The sequence below is a fragment of the Danio rerio genome, chromosome 18, assembly GCF_052040795.2.
Source record: "Danio rerio strain M-AB ecotype USA chromosome 18, GRCz13ab, whole genome shotgun sequence".
NCBI classification, from domain to species: domain Eukaryota; kingdom Metazoa; phylum Chordata; class Actinopteri; order Cypriniformes; family Danionidae; genus Danio; species Danio rerio.
Window position 1 is genome coordinate 49,897,771 of NC_141038.1, and position 17,706 is coordinate 49,915,476.

General features: G+C 38.6%; 1 protein-coding gene across 4 annotated transcripts in view; it reads right to left on the reverse strand.

The window, feature by feature from the left end:
* The window catches only part of sphkap (SPHK1 interactor, AKAP domain containing), a 202,478-nt gene extending 185,827 nt beyond the window's left edge, over positions 1–16,651 (reverse strand). The window contains exon 1 of one of the 4 annotated variants that reach the window (XM_087291358.1): positions 16,154–16,651. The gene's annotated coding sequence lies outside the window, so the exon portion shown is untranslated. The remainder of the gene's footprint in view (positions 1–16,153) is intronic. The other 3 variants (XM_087291355.1, XM_087291360.1, XM_087291357.1) reach the window with 3 other exon arrangements.
* Positions 16,652–17,706: the final 1,055 nt, after the last annotated feature.

The window sequence follows — 17,706 nt, forward strand, 5'->3', positions numbered from 1 at the left end:
TAACCTAAAATGTTACCATGATTGGTTATGTATGTATGTATGTATGTATGTATGGGTGAAATATATATTGCACCACCAAAAATGATTGAGGTCACATCCATGTGCGATAAGTCCATATATTGATTGTTGTGGCAGTCCAAACTGACCTCTCATCCCTCTTAATTATTATTTTTTGTATATACTGTAGCTACTCTCTTACATTTTTTAAGTTATGATTTGTTTGTTTGTATGTTTGTATCTTAAAAAAAAAGTCTATCCAAAATTTTTCATGCCCCACTCAAAATCTTTTTAAATAATCAATCATAATTTCCACAAAAATGATAATGATTATTATTTTCCCTTATAATCAAGCACCCCTTCTCAGAATAACAATGACATATTCCGCATTATGTCTAGCTCACTAATCAAATAAGCTCAATCTCTAATCATGGATCATTTGTAACACTAGAGGATGATCATCAGCTTTTATAAACTTGTGGAGTACATGCATCTCGAAAGCAAAATGAAAACTGCAGCATGAACATTCTTCAAGACATCTCTTTTTTGTTGTTCTGCCATTTGTATTTTTCAGCTGAACCATTTTACTCATATTGAGGCAGTCCAATTTAATAACAATTTGGACTTAAAACCGTTCCATTTGGATGTTAATACACAAAGCTCATTCTGTAGGTTTTACGACTAAAATGTCTTACCCTGTACTTTTCTCTGAACGCATAAGCTGTGTTCACACTTCAGGAATTACACCAGAAAGAGAGAGAGTTGTGGCTTATCATAACCAATACATATACATGTTTAATTTCTGCTTGTCTCTATCTTCCCTGCTGTGAATTGCTCTACATGAATCAGTGAGGCTAAACAGCAGCTATTCTGGTCCTCCAAACCCATGAAATTGAGCTGCAACTGTGTGTGTGCTTGTGTATGTGTGTGTGTGTGTGTGTGTTTCTACATTGGTTGAAGGATTAAACGGAGATGATTTTCTACACAGTTTGTGTGTGCGTGTGTGCGTTTGTGTGTGTGTGTGTGTGTGTGAGTGTAACTGCAGACAGACTCAGAATATCATATGCTCTGTGTGTCTGCTTCGCGACTATAGAAATACTAGTGTTTATATCCCAAAAATATGGCATTTATAACCATTGCTAACAAAAATTTATATATATAAATTTTAGGCAAAATGAGCAATGCAGGCCTATAAAAATGGTTAATATTTTCTGATCTCTTTTGCAGGTGTTTGCTAAGTAGCTGAAAATGATATTGTTAGCATTGTGATGCCTTCGCTTTAACTCACTCGGGCTTATGGGATGAATATATAAATCTATTTTCTCCAATCCTGCAGAAGGCTTACATGCTCAATCCTATTATAACTGGAAAGAGTGAATTAACTCTTCTGACATGTTGACATCAATACACGTTGACATCAACACACACACACACACACACACACACACACACACACACACGCACACACACACACACACTGAACGTATCCTGTCACATCATCTACAGTAGCCAGACCTTGAACCTTAAAATAGAAGTCTAATCCAGTGAGCAGATTCTGTATAGTTACTGTAATGGGAACCATAATAAAAACACAATACATCAAATATAGCATAAATAAAAAAATACCTGAAATATCAAACCATCAAATTTGGCCCCAATCCCACCCATTTAGACAGGAAGTTTAGTTTGGAATTACCAACATAAAATAAAATGCTTGAAATAATTGTGTGTGAGACATTTCTTATAATATGTATATGAGCAATATCAGCAATGCAATATGGCTGTATAATAGCACTGGTGAGAGGAGTGCATTGGCTTAAGGCCACAGTCCGAATGTCTTAGGCTGCATCCGAAACCGCATACTTCCATACTATATAGTACGCCAAAATCAGTATGCGAGCAGAGTAGTATGTCCGAATACATAGAATTCGAAAATCAGTATGCGAGAAGCACCCGGACGACTTACTACTTCCGGCGAAATTCTGGAGAGCGCATCTCATGCACGCATGACAAAATTGCGGATTTAGTACGTCCGAATTCCATTCATTCTTTCAAATTCATACTGTATAGAACGTACTTTTCTAACGGCCGAGTAGTACGTTTAAATTCAAATGCAGTACCTACTGAGTAGTAGGCGGTTTCGGACGCAGCCTTAGTGTCACCACCAGGGATGATATACAGGCATTAGGGTTGGGCGATGACAACCAATTTGGCATGGTATGATTTCTAATTTGAAACACCGCGATGGATGATGGAATCATCATCATAGGAGGCTGTGAATTTATTATTTATGAATTATTAATTAATTCATAACAAATTAATTATTTGTAGCCTACCGTTTCACCTACCTGGTCTTTGTGTTACTCATAACCATATCATAAATAAATAAAGATAAGTTACACACAAATTACCACCTGTCAGTCACTTTTCGGCAGGACTCTGGCATGAATAGGCAGAGTGATCTGTGTATAATGTGTATAATGATGTTGACAAACTTGGTTGGTAAAAAAGATGCACAACCAATAGGAACTAGCCAACAGTATCTGAGGTTTTCACTAAAATTTCATTTCTCATTTCTTACAGGACGCTAGTGATGGGTCGTTCATGAACGATTCGCTCATTTTGAACGAATCTTAAATATGACTCGGGAACTACGAGTCCTCTCAGGGAGTGATTCGTTCATCCGCACGTGCGCACATTTGTGCAGGTGGTATCGTTCATTTCAAGTCTTCATCACATTTAGAGTCGTTCATCGCGGAAAGGCAGAAGCAATCATGTGCATTTAGAGCCGGAAAAAGTTTATCTCTCGAGTTATCTATCGGGTCCAAGTCACTCGTTCCTCACGGGCCAATCATATGCGTTTAGAGCCGGAAAAAGAATTGATAAGTTCATCTCTCGAGTCCTCTATCGGGTCTGAGTCACTTGTTCCTCACGGGCAAATCATACGCGTTTAGAGCCGGAAAAGAATTGAACCGTTCATCTCTCGAGTCCTCGGGTTTGAGTCATTCTGTCACGTAAATAACAAACGACTCAAGACTCAAGAGGTGAACTAATTATCATGGCTCCTATCGGCTCAGACTGTGTACATTGGTTAAGATTATATGTGACTGCCAGTGCAACGTGAACAAACCACTGACATTAGAAGACATGAAGAGGTGAGCTGAGCAAAGAGACAACAATACCTTCATTGACAAAAGAGCAGGTAAACATTGAATTATTATTTTCTCCTTCTTATAGTATTCTATTTATGACTTTTTTGTCGTGCAATCAACCTTTTGGGCTAGTTGTAGCAGTGTTTGGAAGCAATTCGTAACATTTTGGCAAATTGAGCTAAATGAACTAAATGACTCGAAAACGATTTTTTGTCTCATTCAAAAGTCTTTGAACGAGACTCAAAGATCCGAGTCAGTAAAATGATCGGAACTTTCCATCACTACAGAACGCGTTCTCTGTCCTTGCTGTCTCCCGAGTTCGTTCTTCCGAGGACACCTGGCAAGACCGCTCTCCACAAGAACGCAAGTCCATTCTCTGCGTTCTTGGAATTGAGAAACAGCTAAGGACTTAATTAGTTTGATCAGGTGTGTTTAATTAGGGTTGGAACTAAACTGCGCAGAGCTCCGGCCCTTTAGGAACTGGCTTTGATACCTGTGGTCTAGAGGGTCGAATCGAAATCACAATCTTTTTTCGATTAATCGTGCAGCTCTAGTGCAGATATGAAGAAAATCTATAATATAATAGTAATAAGTAACTGAATCAGGCTGTATTTAATCTCTTCCATCAGTTGTTTCCTGGTAAACTAATAAAAGCCAGCACGTAAGCTAGCCAATCAGATTAGTGCTAGCCAAATGAAGAAAAAAAGTGTGTGCATTTGAGCTTGCACCACTGAAAGAACTGTTGGTGGTCTGCTGGCGTGCATCTAATGCTGGGACTGCTTGTCTCCTGTTGTTCACTGCTGTCATTTTATGCTGCGACTGACCTGGAATCAGGCCTGTAGTTTGCTATTAAAGGGCACAGAAAAGCCAACTGACCAGAGAACAGATGTTAAAGCTCTACAGAGAGGTGAGGACCCCTGTTTCAGGATTGGATGTGGAAGTGAGCCAAACAGTAGGAGATTAAAGAGAGGAAGATGAACACAGGCTCCATTTATCACTTTATCAAATGAAAAATAGATCTGCTTATACCTTTAGCAGGCTTCTCCTGCAATTCTCTCCAAAAGGGGGTCTCAGCAAGCTCTGTAGGTAGTCATATTTAAAAAAAAAAAATTTAACAGTGGACAATTAGGAGAACGATCATGTTGCCTTAGGGCCTACTCACACTATGCCATCCGTACCGTGCCCAGGCCAGTTTCCCGGATCGTTTGAGAAGTGTGAGTGCGCTGAATCGGGCTCAAGCACAGTTCACTTGGCCGGCCCTGGCCCGGTTGGAAGAGGTGTGCCTGAGCCCGGTTCACTTGGGCGTTGGCACGGTACGCTTGTGTGTGAGTGCAAAACGCGCCAAAGCCCGAAGCTGAAAGCGAGACGTGACTTTTACGGGGCTGTTTCATATAGATTTATTAATCATTACTGTTCAGTGAACGCAAACTGCCGTCGTTTATTAAAGACGCAAACTCCTCACTGCACGACAGCTGCGCGCCTTCAGCAGATCTCCTCATTCCTGCAGCACGAGGGCTTTATGATTGTTTATGAGCACCAAAAGTGGCAGATCTGTTCGGCAAAATATCTGACTGCGTGTCCCTTTATCCCTAAGGACTGTTTGGCGAAATATTTGACGGCATATCAAACAACTGAAATGATATAACTAGAGAAATCTCCACTGTGCTGCTGAGTGAGAGAGCGCTTCTCACTGAACAGTGCAGCAGCGATGACGTAAGGGTGCCGAAGCCCGTTTGTGGTGTGAGCGCGGGCCGTCGGGGGAGACGGGAGGGGGGACAAGCGTGCTTTGGCCCGGTTCGAGGCAACTGTACCTAGTGTGAGTACAGCCTTAGTTCATTTTACCCCCATGGCTGACAAAAAAATGGACAAGTATGTAATTTATCCTCCAAAAAAAAAACAGCAGCTAATAATGACCCAAGCATACTGGACTCGGGTAAAAAAGCTCCAAACGTTTCAGGTAGCAGTGCTAGCAATACTGGAAACACAAAATCCCAAAACCAGGCTCATTCTGAAAATGTACCTTTACATACATTTCTGAACAATACAACTCAAGAGGTACATTTTGCTGTTTTTGTTTTCGCGAATCCACCAGAGGCTGCTGTGTACGCTTTTTGAGATCTCAAATTTCTCTCGCGAGTCATTCATGTCTGCTGTTCTCATGTACACCCACCAGAGGCCGCTTCTGGAGTATTGCCTGGCTCAGGTACAGTAAGTTGTTTATGTGCTCTTTGGGCGTAGAGGCAGCTTTGCTTTATGCCACTAGGAGTACCAACACAGGCCTGCAACAGGGTTTATTTACTTGACTATTCATTTTATATGGACAATGTTTGACCTTTACTAAACGAACTGTTGATTTTTGATGTTTGAGTTTTGAAAAAAGGAAAACGAAAAGCTTTATTTTGAAACAAACCTTTATTTCTTTTGTCTGTATACCTTTTGTCCGTTTAATTGCATTTAAGTAAATTTGGAAAGGTAATTCTGTACCAGATTGGTTGTTTATTCATTATATTAATTGGGATCATGTTATTATTATGTTATATATGTTATATATATATATATTTTTTTGTATTGTATTACTCTACAATACAATGTAGAGTAATGTAGGATAAAATAGGAAAAGGGCACTACAGCACGAAATACCAAGATAGTTACCTGAACTATGATTTTAATCCATTTTCTCAAAGCTAACAGTTCCTGACTCTGACTCGGTGCATTATCTGTGCCAAAATTCTTGCTAACGATTGCATAAGGCCAAATTAATAAGACATTTGCAGACGACTCATCACCAATACTGCGACAAGCCCAGAGCATTTTTTGAGCACAAGGCAAAAGAATTGACACGCACCCAAAATTAGTTGAGGGACGTCACAGCTACTGACAAGAAACTTAAAAAAATTGGCAACTAAAATATGGGCAATTTCATGCAAAGGTTTATGCTTTTTAGTTACAAACGGCCAAGTGATGTTTTGCATATTTTACATTAGACTTTTATTTGTGCATAAACAGTAATAAACTTAACGTTTGTTTGAAAACAGCATTTTTTGTCATTGTTACGGCAAAATTAAAGAAGCTATAATATCATTAAATTCTGAGGGGGCCTTACAATATTTTATGGCAGAAGAGGGGGTCTCAGGCAAAAAATGGTTGGGAACCACTGGTCTAAAGAATATGGTTGGGTCGATAAACAATGCCATCGTCCATCACCGGTAGACATCACGATGCTAAGCATTGCGATCCTCTGCCCCACTCCCGTCACAGCAGCAACCCGCTTGCGAAAAATACACACTTAGGTCCCGTTTACACCAATACACCAAAAATGGCATTTTAGAATGAAAACTATCCATGTCAACACGTCAAAACTATGCGTGAGTCTGAGCTCCAGTAGTCAGCCCAGAGGGCAGTGCACATCAGAGAGTTTATCAAGGGTGTACCGCTGGATCGTGTCCCACTATAGTTGTTAAACATGATATTTAATTAATCTTGTCTCTAAGGAATCTTCGGTCTCTTGAATCTATCAGCATCAGTACACTGCTTCAATCTTTCTCTTTCACGCTTGTACTTAGTAATTTGTGTGTAACTTATCTTTATTTATTTATGATTTGGTTATAGGTAAAACAAAGACCATGCAGGTCAGGTAGTTGAAACAGTAGGCAACAAATTATTAATTTGTTATGAATTAATTAATTATTCATAAATATTTATTTCACCGCGCCTATGATGACGATGCCATCATCCATAGCGATGTTTCACATTAGACATCAAACCATGCCAAATTGGTCAACATCAACCCTAATAAAAAACAAACCAGCATTATACAATTATTTGCCTATAGCTTGCCTAATTAACCTAGTTCAGCCTTTAAATGAGACTTTAAGCAGAATACTAGTATTCTGAAAAATATCTGTGCTAAAAATATGTGCTAAAAGAAATCAGCTACTCAGAAATTAGCTATTAAAACTATTATGTTTAGAAATGTGTTGAAAAAATCTTCAGAAATTGGGGGGAAAATATACAGGGAGGGCTAATAATACTGACCTCAACTGTATATGTGCCACAATATTGAACAAAAGACACAACATTTAGTGCCAAATTTAAAGTTATATAAAACTTCACACTGGCTTCGACATTTAACCCAAACCAGTTTTCCTTTTTGACTCTTTCCAAAAAACCCAAAATGGGCTTTATAAGCCTGAATTTAGTTTTAATCAGCAAAGAACATTATGAAAAAGAAGAGAGAGAGAGCAGAGAATGGCTAAAAGAGTTGAGGTGGTAACTGATGAAACAGAAAGAGACAGAGAATAGTTGGACTGGATGGAGCGTCTGTCTACAAATGATAAGACGCCTCTATGGGTCTGTCAGACTGAACACTGCTCTCTCTCTCTCTCTCTCTCTCTCTCTCTCTCTCTAACGAACACATTATTGAACGCATGCACACTAATCCACTGGCTCACGAGTGACATCTCGCTCCACTCAGTGGATTTGCTCAACCATATCTCTGCTCACAATCCATACTGTTCTCTATTTATTTACGCTTCACACTACCTGACAAAAGTCTTGTCATCAATCTCAGATGTAGAAGCAACAAACAATACCTTGACTTCTAGTTGATCATTTGGAAAAAGTGTCAGAAGGTAGCTAAACAGCATCACAAATACTGCAGAAGACCTATTGGAGTCAGCATGAATCCAAGATTCTTACAGAAATTAGTCAAGTTTGGTTAAGGAAAAGTCATGGTTTGGGGTTACATTCAGTATGGGAGTGTGCTAGAGATCTGCAGAGTGGATGGCAACATCAACAGCCTGAGGTATCAAGACATTTGTGCTGCCCATTACATTACAAACCACAGGAGAGGGAAAACTCTTCAGCAGGATAGCACTCCTTATACTTCCGCCTCCACATCAAAGTTACCGAAAGCAAAGAAGGTCAAGGTGCTTCAGGATTGGCCAGCCCAGTCACTAGTTTGAACATTATTAAGCATGTCTGGGGTAAGATGAAGAACTGCCAGGACTCAATCTTCTGTGGAGAGAGGAGAACCTTACAGAAGGACAACCATCTGTGCAGCAATCCACCAATCAGGCCTGTATGGTAGAGAGGCCAGACGGAAGCCACTCACGGCCTGGAATTTGCCAAAAGGCATCTGAAGGACTCTCAGACCATAAGAAACTAAATTCTCTGGTCTGATGAGATTAAACTTAAACTCTTTAGAATGAATGCCAGGCGTTACCTTTGGGAAAAACCAGGTAGTGCTCATCACCAGGCTAATACCATCCCCACAGTGAAACATGGTGGTGGCAGCATCATGCTGTGGGGATGTTTTTCAGCAGCAGGAACTGGAAGACTAGTCAGGATAGAAGGAAAGATGAATGCAGCAATGTACAGAGACATCCTGAATGAAGACCTGCTTCAGAGTGCTCCTGACCTCAGACTGGGGCGACGGTTCATCTTCCAGCAGGACAATGACCCAAAGCACACCACCAAAATATCAGTGTAGTGGCTTCACAACAACTCTGTGAATGTTCTTGAGTGGCCCAGCCAGAGCCCAGACCTAAATCCTATTGAACATCTCTGGAGAGATCTGAAAATGGCAGTACAACGTCGCTTCCCATCCAACCTGATAGAGCTTGAGAGGTACTGCAAAGAGAAAAAAGGGGAAAATTCCCAAAGACAGGTGTGCCGAGCTTGTGGCATCATATTCAAAAAGACTTGAGGCTGTAATTGCTGCCAAAGTTGCATCAACAAAGTATTGAGCAAAGGCTGTGAATACTGATGCACATGTGATTTTTCAGGTGTATTATTTAATACATTTGCAACAATTTCAATAAATCTTTTTTCACATTGTCATTACGGGGTATTGTATGAAGAATGTTGAGGAAATAAATGAATGTAATCCATTTTGGAATAAGTCTGTAACATAAAGTGCAGAAAATGAGAAGCACTATGAATACTTTCTTGACACACTGTAATTTGACATGGAATGATTCGCATATAATGCTGCAAAACACTTTAATATCAATCAAATGCCTTTTTTTAACTTTCTATTCAAAGAAACCAAAAGATCTGATTCGAAAAATAACTTTTACAAGGCAAATATGCTTTCAGCATTGCTAAAAATAAGAGCCATTATTAATAATTGAGCAGCAGTCATCGATTATAATAAATGTGACACAAATCAGCACATTACAATCATTTCTGAAAGATTGTGCAACACTGAACACTGCAGAAAAGACTGCGAAATGACCCAGTTTACAGGACAATGAGCCCACAAAAACAATGCAGCTTGAAAAATAAAGAGGGGGGGGGGGTCTTTTTGTTATAGAAAATTGATGGCATGGGAGATCTTTCGGCCCTTTGATTGGTCGATTGTTTCAACCCTCAGAGTGTGTGCTCAGTAATTATCCTGTCCAACTGACTCACAGTCCCATGGTGACCTCAAACCCCACAATGCCACATCGGCAGGAAAAGCACCTCCTATTGGCACAAACTAACTCGCTTGGCGCTGCATGCTTTCGCCCTTTAAATCTGCCCACATATTATATACAGTAGCACATTTTGTGTTTAACGGTGCAATATTAATGAGGGCTATTTCTGAACCTCACTTCCATCAAATGGTCGTTTGAAAGAATGAATGCACGCCAACTTGATGTAAAAGAAAAGCGAGCCCTGAGAATCCATTAGAGTAAACCAATAGTTGATCTTGAGATGTGTAGTTAAAAGCTCTCAAATAGCACAACAGAAATCATAGCCTGCTCTTTTCTCCAGATAACAGGATTACCCTCGCTGTGCTCTCACAAATACTGTCTGCCTCTCACAGCCGCTCGCTTTCAAACACACACACACACACTTTTGATATTACAAAAAATATATAATGGTTTTAGAGGAAATGGATTTTCACCCTCTGTCTGAGTTACGACTGTCTCGTGTAGGGCCATGAAATATTGATATTAAAAAATAATATTACAATATGTCAATATTTTAGGGAACTGTATTTGTGCTGGCATCTTGACTGCTTTTGGCCAGTATAAATATTGTTTATAGATAAGTGATACATATATAAAATACAAAAAGTACAAAACTGAAATATTTGCATATATATATATGTTAACCGCTACATATAATTAAAAAAAAATTAAGCAGATTGAGCATAAAACAAATAAGTTGTGGCAATTAAAACCTTAAGAATTGTGTCGTTTTAACTTATTTTAAATAAATAGTTTGAATAAACAGCAAATGTCACTTTTTGATCATATAAATATGCACAGACCACACATATATATATATATATATATATATATATATATATATATATATATATATATATATATATATATATATATATATATATATATTAGGGCTGCACAATATATTGTTCAGCATCGATATCGCAATGTACACATTCACAATAATCCCATCGCATGATCTGCAATGTTGAGTCTGAATTAAATTCAAAGTTCACACTACAAAAAACTAAATTATTTTCTTTCTTAGAGTTCTTGTCTTGTTTCTAGTCTAAATATCTAAAAATTATTAAATCAAGAAGCATTTTCTAGACAAGTAAAAGATGTTGTCTTGAATACATCGATAATATTATATATTATTAAGTTTTTATACAAGCAATTAAGTTAAAGTTTTTATTTTGGATGCAATTAAAAGCACTAAAGGTACATTTTGTGCAAGAAAATGTATTCTCCTGAACAAAACTTTAGTCTTTATGGCACAGGGTAATACTTGAACATGTACCACTGGACTACTTAACCTGTGTCTTACATGGCAAAGAATTTGTTTTTTTTTCATGAGAGGTGGGATCTTTGTTACATATGGGTTTAAACATAACCTCCATACTCATCAGAGGACTGATTTAACAAGGTAATATCTTGTGAAGGTTTGTGGTGCATGAATATGCAATATCTCTAAATTTTATGGATGCCTTTTTAATTTGTTTTCCTTTTTTATAACTAAATATTTTTTCCTTCTCCTCTCCATGTTCTGTTCACTTGTTAGTTGTTGTTTCTGTATGGCTTAAACTTTTTATAAATACATTATATAAAAAATATTACTAAAGGATTATGCATGAAATATTAACAACAACAACAACAAAAATGTCAATATTTTAAGGAATTGTATTTGTGCTGGTACCTTGACTGCTTTTGGCTGGTCAAGGATAATCAATATGACAGTAAAACTGCTGGTAATTTGTTGGCAGCCAGTCCTTGTCCTAAAGAGTGATTCACTGAGTCGCATATTAAATCAATTTCTTTCAGTGGACTGATTCCTTTAGAAAGCAAGAAAGTGGCTTTCTCTAAGAGCTGATAATTGATCCGACTCACTTGATTCATTTAAAACAAAGGTGTCAAACTCAAGGCCTCATTTAATGTAGGACCATGTGATTCACACCAAATGCAAATTCAAGTATTCATGCGATGAATGAGTGTCAATGAAAAGTGGGTGGTGCAAATGATTCGGAATCCGCAACGTGTTTGAATCGCGTCTTCTATGCATGTTCAAGTAATTAAAATAAAGCTTATTATAGGAAAGCATCCCACTGGTTACTGCAAGAGATAAAGTGCTTTGTGTTTGATATGAACCAATCCAATTCAAGAGCCATATTTAATTATTGACTGAGCTTTCTCTTTAAAATGTTGGTAGCGTCTCCACTATTTATTTTGAATGTCCACTTAAATAAGCCATAGTTAAACATTTCCATTGCTCTTAAGAACAAACAAACCATGAAAATAGGACTGAACATTTTGTTTTCTGCATTTTACAGGAGCACAACAATAGCGAGAGGCAGGTGTTTCAGTGTTTGTGAATAGTCTGGATGCTACAGCTTTACGAGGAGAAAAGAACGTGTCCTCCTGGAATACAGCATATCTGTTATCGGTCTTGCAGCACTTCCACTACAAAGAAATGCAATAATCTGTACCTTTTATAAACCCTAAAGTAATAACCGGACCCCAAAATATGATTTTCTCTTTTCTCCTACTTCTCTCCGTGTTTCTGCTTGACCTTTATGTTGCTCTCAATTATATCCAGATTTTTCGCTATGTTGCACTTCCCTTACTTCAATCTCTCATTTATCCACTGAGCATCACCTGAACTCAACGCTCTCATCTTTCACGCTCGCACACACACTTCTTTAAAAAAAAAATATATATTAAAAAGTCTCCAAAGAGAGGGTAATATCATTGCTGACAGGTTTAAAGATCTTGAGAGTGTAATAATTGAGCTACATTTCATTTTAAGACACTTTCTATTAGACATTTGCACTAACGCAGATTTCAGACTGCATGATTTTAGCCCAGATTGTGACTCGCCAACAGGGTTTTAGAAATCCCAGACAAAATCAGTGCTAGTTTACATAACTAACACAATCACACAGTGTTAACGATCAAAGACGTGATCTGAAAGAATCGATGAGGAGTCGCCAACAACCGTGAGATATTTGGAGCTGTGTGCAATTCAAATTATGGCGTGAAATGTGCTCTGTATGAAAATAACATCAGCGATTAACTACCACCAATGAGAGAGCAGCATCCACTAGTATGGGTATCTGCAGGTCAGATAGAGGTTGGGGGAGGAGTTAAAACGGCTTCTTTTTGGTCTATTTGGACCCAAGAAATGGAGGATAAACTAGTGTAAATTTGGCAGGAGCATCTTTGTCTTTTTGACGTGTCATCTGAGCAATATCAAAACCCGGTCGAAAAATAATTTTAACAGTTCACACTTAGCTGTTGATTGATTATAAAGCTTGTTTGGCATGCTGTTCTGGGAGAGAGCCCTGAGCTCACAAGATCCTTGAGCCCGGGGCTCCCTCCCATAGCAAAGCGAGAGGGGAGTTTGAGCTCAGGTAGATCTCGAGAACTCCCCTGCTGTAGTAGCTAATGAACAGATAGTGATTGCTTTTAAGAGATAACTACTTACTAGGAGCATGTCTATGGTACCGATTTGGATTAGTCTATTAACTTAAGTTGCATGTTTTTGGACGGTTGGAGGAAACCGGGGAACCCAGGGGAAACCCACATGAGCATGGGGAGAACGTGTAAACTCTGCACAGAAACGTCAGCTGGCTTTGTAATGACTAAAACCAGAGACGCTCTTGCTGTGAAGCAACAGTGCTAACTACTGGTTCACCATGCCACCCATCTAGAAAAGGAGGAGGAGTAGGGGTGGAAGGGGGAATTCTTCAAAACGAAGATGGCTGTTATATGGAACTCAGAGTATTTATAGTGGCTTAGGAATAGTTTGATTGGTGAATCATAAATTGAATAATGCAGGACCAGCCGCAAGCAACCATAAGCACGTGATCCTCTCGAAATAAGTTTATAAATAAACTTCACAAAGTTAAGGAAAGATTGCGATTTCCCTTCAAAACCCAGGTGAGCAAAACAAGTCCATTTTCTGCCCCACTAAAGGCTTCTTTCTCATTATGTGAAACCCCTGTCACCAATCCATCTTGCAGTGTAAACAATGTGAAAACATCTGTGACATGACTACTTTGAAAACCATGCAGTCTGAACTAGGGATGGGCCATTAATCGAAAAGTAAGCAAAATCGACATACAGAACCTAAAATCCATCAGTCAATTTTATCAATTACTTTCCCTACCGTGTGTGGAGTCACATGACCTCACTCTGTTAAGGCTATTTTATACTTATTCTATTATGTTTTATACTTATTATATTATTTTGAAATTATACTTCTGCCAAGCACACATGTACAGTCCGGCGCAGTCTTTGCATACGTGCGCAGCTCTAAAAAAGTGTAACTAAATGTCACAACTATGCGTAGCGCAAGCTTTGTGATTGGTCAGTTTGATAGCGGTGACGAGGTTGGAAGGTGCAGAGAGCCGTTAATTTCTGTTTAATTTCAGTTTAGCGCTGATGTTTAATAAAATATCGTAAATAATAGAGTGTGTTTACTTCAATTATTTTCAATTCAAGTAATACACCCTACATTCAAAAACTTCTCACTAGTAATATGAACATAAAAACCTGTCAGTAAACTATGATGGCAAAAACATAAAATAAATAAATAAAACAATCGTTCTTTAATTGTAATCGAGTTAAAATGTTCAATTCAGATTTTGATTTTAGGCCAAATCGCCCTGCAGCCCTATAGTCTGAACTCAGCATAAAAAGACCATTATTAATATTAAGAAGAAAGATCGTTTAAAAACAGCTTAATTCCTCTCAGTTTTTTGACGTTTCACTCAGAATACATCACACTATAAATATAAGCGACATTTTCAGATTAACTCATTTCGGTCTGGAAGAAGCAATTGTGGTATTAAAGAGCTCTTGGTCTTTTTAGAATAGAATGGAACGGAATGGAATAGAATAAAATGGAATGGAATAGAATATCCCTTACTCTTCAGGCTACTTTAGGCCAAAAGCCAGTTAACAAGCACAGATGAAGAATGAGTATGTGTGTCGTTGTCAGTAGAGTAGGTTAGGTCACTGTGAAGCTATAAGGCTAATCCTGTTACCCCTGGAGTTAACATTAGCGCTGAGACCTGTTTTTGAGTATTACGACAGAGAGCGGGTACATCACTAGTGGAAACTAATCCAAAAAACAAAGCCAATATGCTCAGCCAATATTTCCAAAAAATGTCTCACACTTTGTTTAAACTGTTGCCTGAATATAGGGATATAAAAAACTGCTAATATTCTCTATCTATAATCGGCCCGGGTGTAAATTCACAGTACAGTTACGATCTTATTGCCACATTAGATCATTATAATAACATAATATATGCCTTCAGTGATTTCCTGAAGATAAATACTCATTTTTAAGGGCCAAGCGGAAGGGTACAAATATAGAATTGGGATTGGGCCATACACTTCCATCTCACACCTATTTTAGCCATTTTGGAGTACCACAGCAGTACGTTTAATGTCATAATATTTTGTGTAGCATCTGTGATGATTATTTTTTTTTAGACAATATAAGATACAGAAAGGCTCTTATCAGCCTGTGGAGAGGTAAGCATGATCGAACACCCAATGAGGGGTAGAGCATGCTCAGAGCCCGGCGGCAGAGCCTGTCTTCTTCTTCCCGGGTTTCGGCACCACTGTAATATTGTTCGTTATTGTGTGGGAAGAAGAAGACAGGGTCGGCGATATCAGGTAAGTAATATATTTTTATTTTTTAAATGCACAACACGTGTAGCAGTTGAGGTGTGTGTGTGTGCTCTCTCCTCTCCCCGGCTGCTCCTTCTCTTCTCCTTAAGAAGGGTGTCTCTCCGGCTCAATCACTAGAATAAACAGGTGTTATTTATTATTTCAGATTGGCCTGCTGATTAGCCGCCGGGCTCTGAGCATGCTCTCTCCTCTCATTGGGTGTTCGATCATGCTTACCTCTCCACACAGCCATATTAGTTTGCTGAGTGTTCTGTATTTTTAGAATGATTACTTTTTTTTGTATAATAAACTCCCTAATTTGAGTTCAACTTGTTTACAGAAAGACAAGGTAAATTTATTTGTGTTTACTAATTGCTCTACAGAAAAACGAGAGTTTCATTTCTGAATATTTAAAAAATATTTGAATAAATGTTTAAGTAAGTTAATATCTTTTCAGTTCCTTTTTTAATAAAAGTCACTGCATTTTAGCAGCAAGAAGCTACGATGCAGATTACTGAGCTGAAGCTTGACTACAAAATTAAAATCGCAAATCAAATTGCAATATTTGTCAAAAATGAATGAATAAATAAATAATTAGTTGGATATTTTCCCCAAATCACACAGCCCTAGTTAATGCACTTAACATGAACTAACAATGAACAACTTCATACAATAATGTTAACAAAGATGATTAAACACGGTTTGTTTGTGTTAAATACAGCTAACATGTGTCAGGTACTGTAAAGTGTTACCAACACTTTTGCTTTACGCTTTAAACCAAGCTCTACAAAATCCCTTAAAAAATACAGAGATTATAAATAAACTCAAACAGCACACACACAAAAACACCTAGCAGCAGGTATTGAGCAAAGCCAGACTGTCACTTACATCAAAATCGGTCTCTCTTCATCTCACCGGGACGAACAAGTATATATTTCTTCTACTGCACTAAGATCACTTGTTTTCATCTTCTCCTCCTCTGTCCTTCATTTGCACCTTTTCCATCACAGTTTTTAAGACTAAAGCACCGGTTGTGTGGTTCTGTTTGAGTGTATGTGCAGCATAAAGTGTGTTAAACTCATCTCACACCAGCATTGTTGACATAATTAATCCATTTCTTAATTGCTATGCATGTAACTCATCTGTTTTTCCTGTCGTTGCGGCATGCACTTCGGTTACGATACATCCATGTGTGTGTGTGTGTGTTTGTAAGGCAGTTCTAATCCCTTTGAGGAAGTCAGAGAGCCGGTGCTTAGCAGCCAGGACTCCATAGGGAATAAAAGACAAATGCTTCACTTCAACACACACACACACACACACACACACACACACACACACACACACACACACACACACACACACAGGGTAAATGATGCTGATGCAAACTTCTTAATCTCAATGCCATCCTGTTATGCAATCTACGTCAACTACATATTTAACCTCATGCTAAACACTCAGCTCACACACATACAGGACTTGCATAAGTGGATTAGAGTGTCAAAGTAGGACACCGTCTGAAGCTCTTAGCCTCAACCGTCCTTGGCAGTGCCGTCATTATGAGAAGGCAAAAACAGGCCCAAGATCTCATACAGGATCAATACACTGGACAGCTGACACAGAGAGCTCTCACACACACACACATCTTGACCTACCTGAAGTGGCCATGAAACGGAAGTTAACCCTTGTGTGCTGTTGGAGATGTTTTCACCCACTCTGGGGTGATTTTGAGTCTTAATTTGGCCACATCTTTCTCTGTGTGAAATGACTTTTAGTGACAAATCTTATTCTGACACATGTTTTTGTAAAATGCTTTGAATTTTGAGACGTTCTCCGAGCTCCATCTGGCACTCGGAGAACTTATGAATGCACAAGGGTACATACGCTTTCAGTCTGGGATCTGATCAATAGCTTTCTTTCTGTTCGAATGAATTGTCAAATACACAATGTGACAAACAAACCACCTGTTGTTCTGGTTTTTCTTTCGCTCTTTGAGCCCCTCTGTGACTTGGGAGCTCCCTTAGCAATCCATTCTATTTCACCTCAGAAGCAGCCTGTCTGAATGCCAAGCAGTAATGTAATTCAAACAACTAAAACCCTATTTACTTTTCTAAAAGGACTGTTCGTGTGTTCACACCTTTAACCAAAAACAAATGCAAGCGCTCGAATGTTGGAAAATGCATGCATTCAAAAAACGTACCGTAGGTTTAATTGCAACACAGACTCATTGGAAATACATAGGCTCAGCATAGGCTTGTCTTAAATGTACCCCTATATACATTTCTGGAGATTGCTAATTATGTAGCTAGAGGTACATATTGCTGCATTTCATCTTAAAAATGAACTTTCGCGCTTATTAGCTGACCGCTTACCTCCGTATGGACAGCTTTTCCGGTGAGATGCAGAGCTGAGTTGAGTTAACCGCGACGATGGGGTTTGAGTCT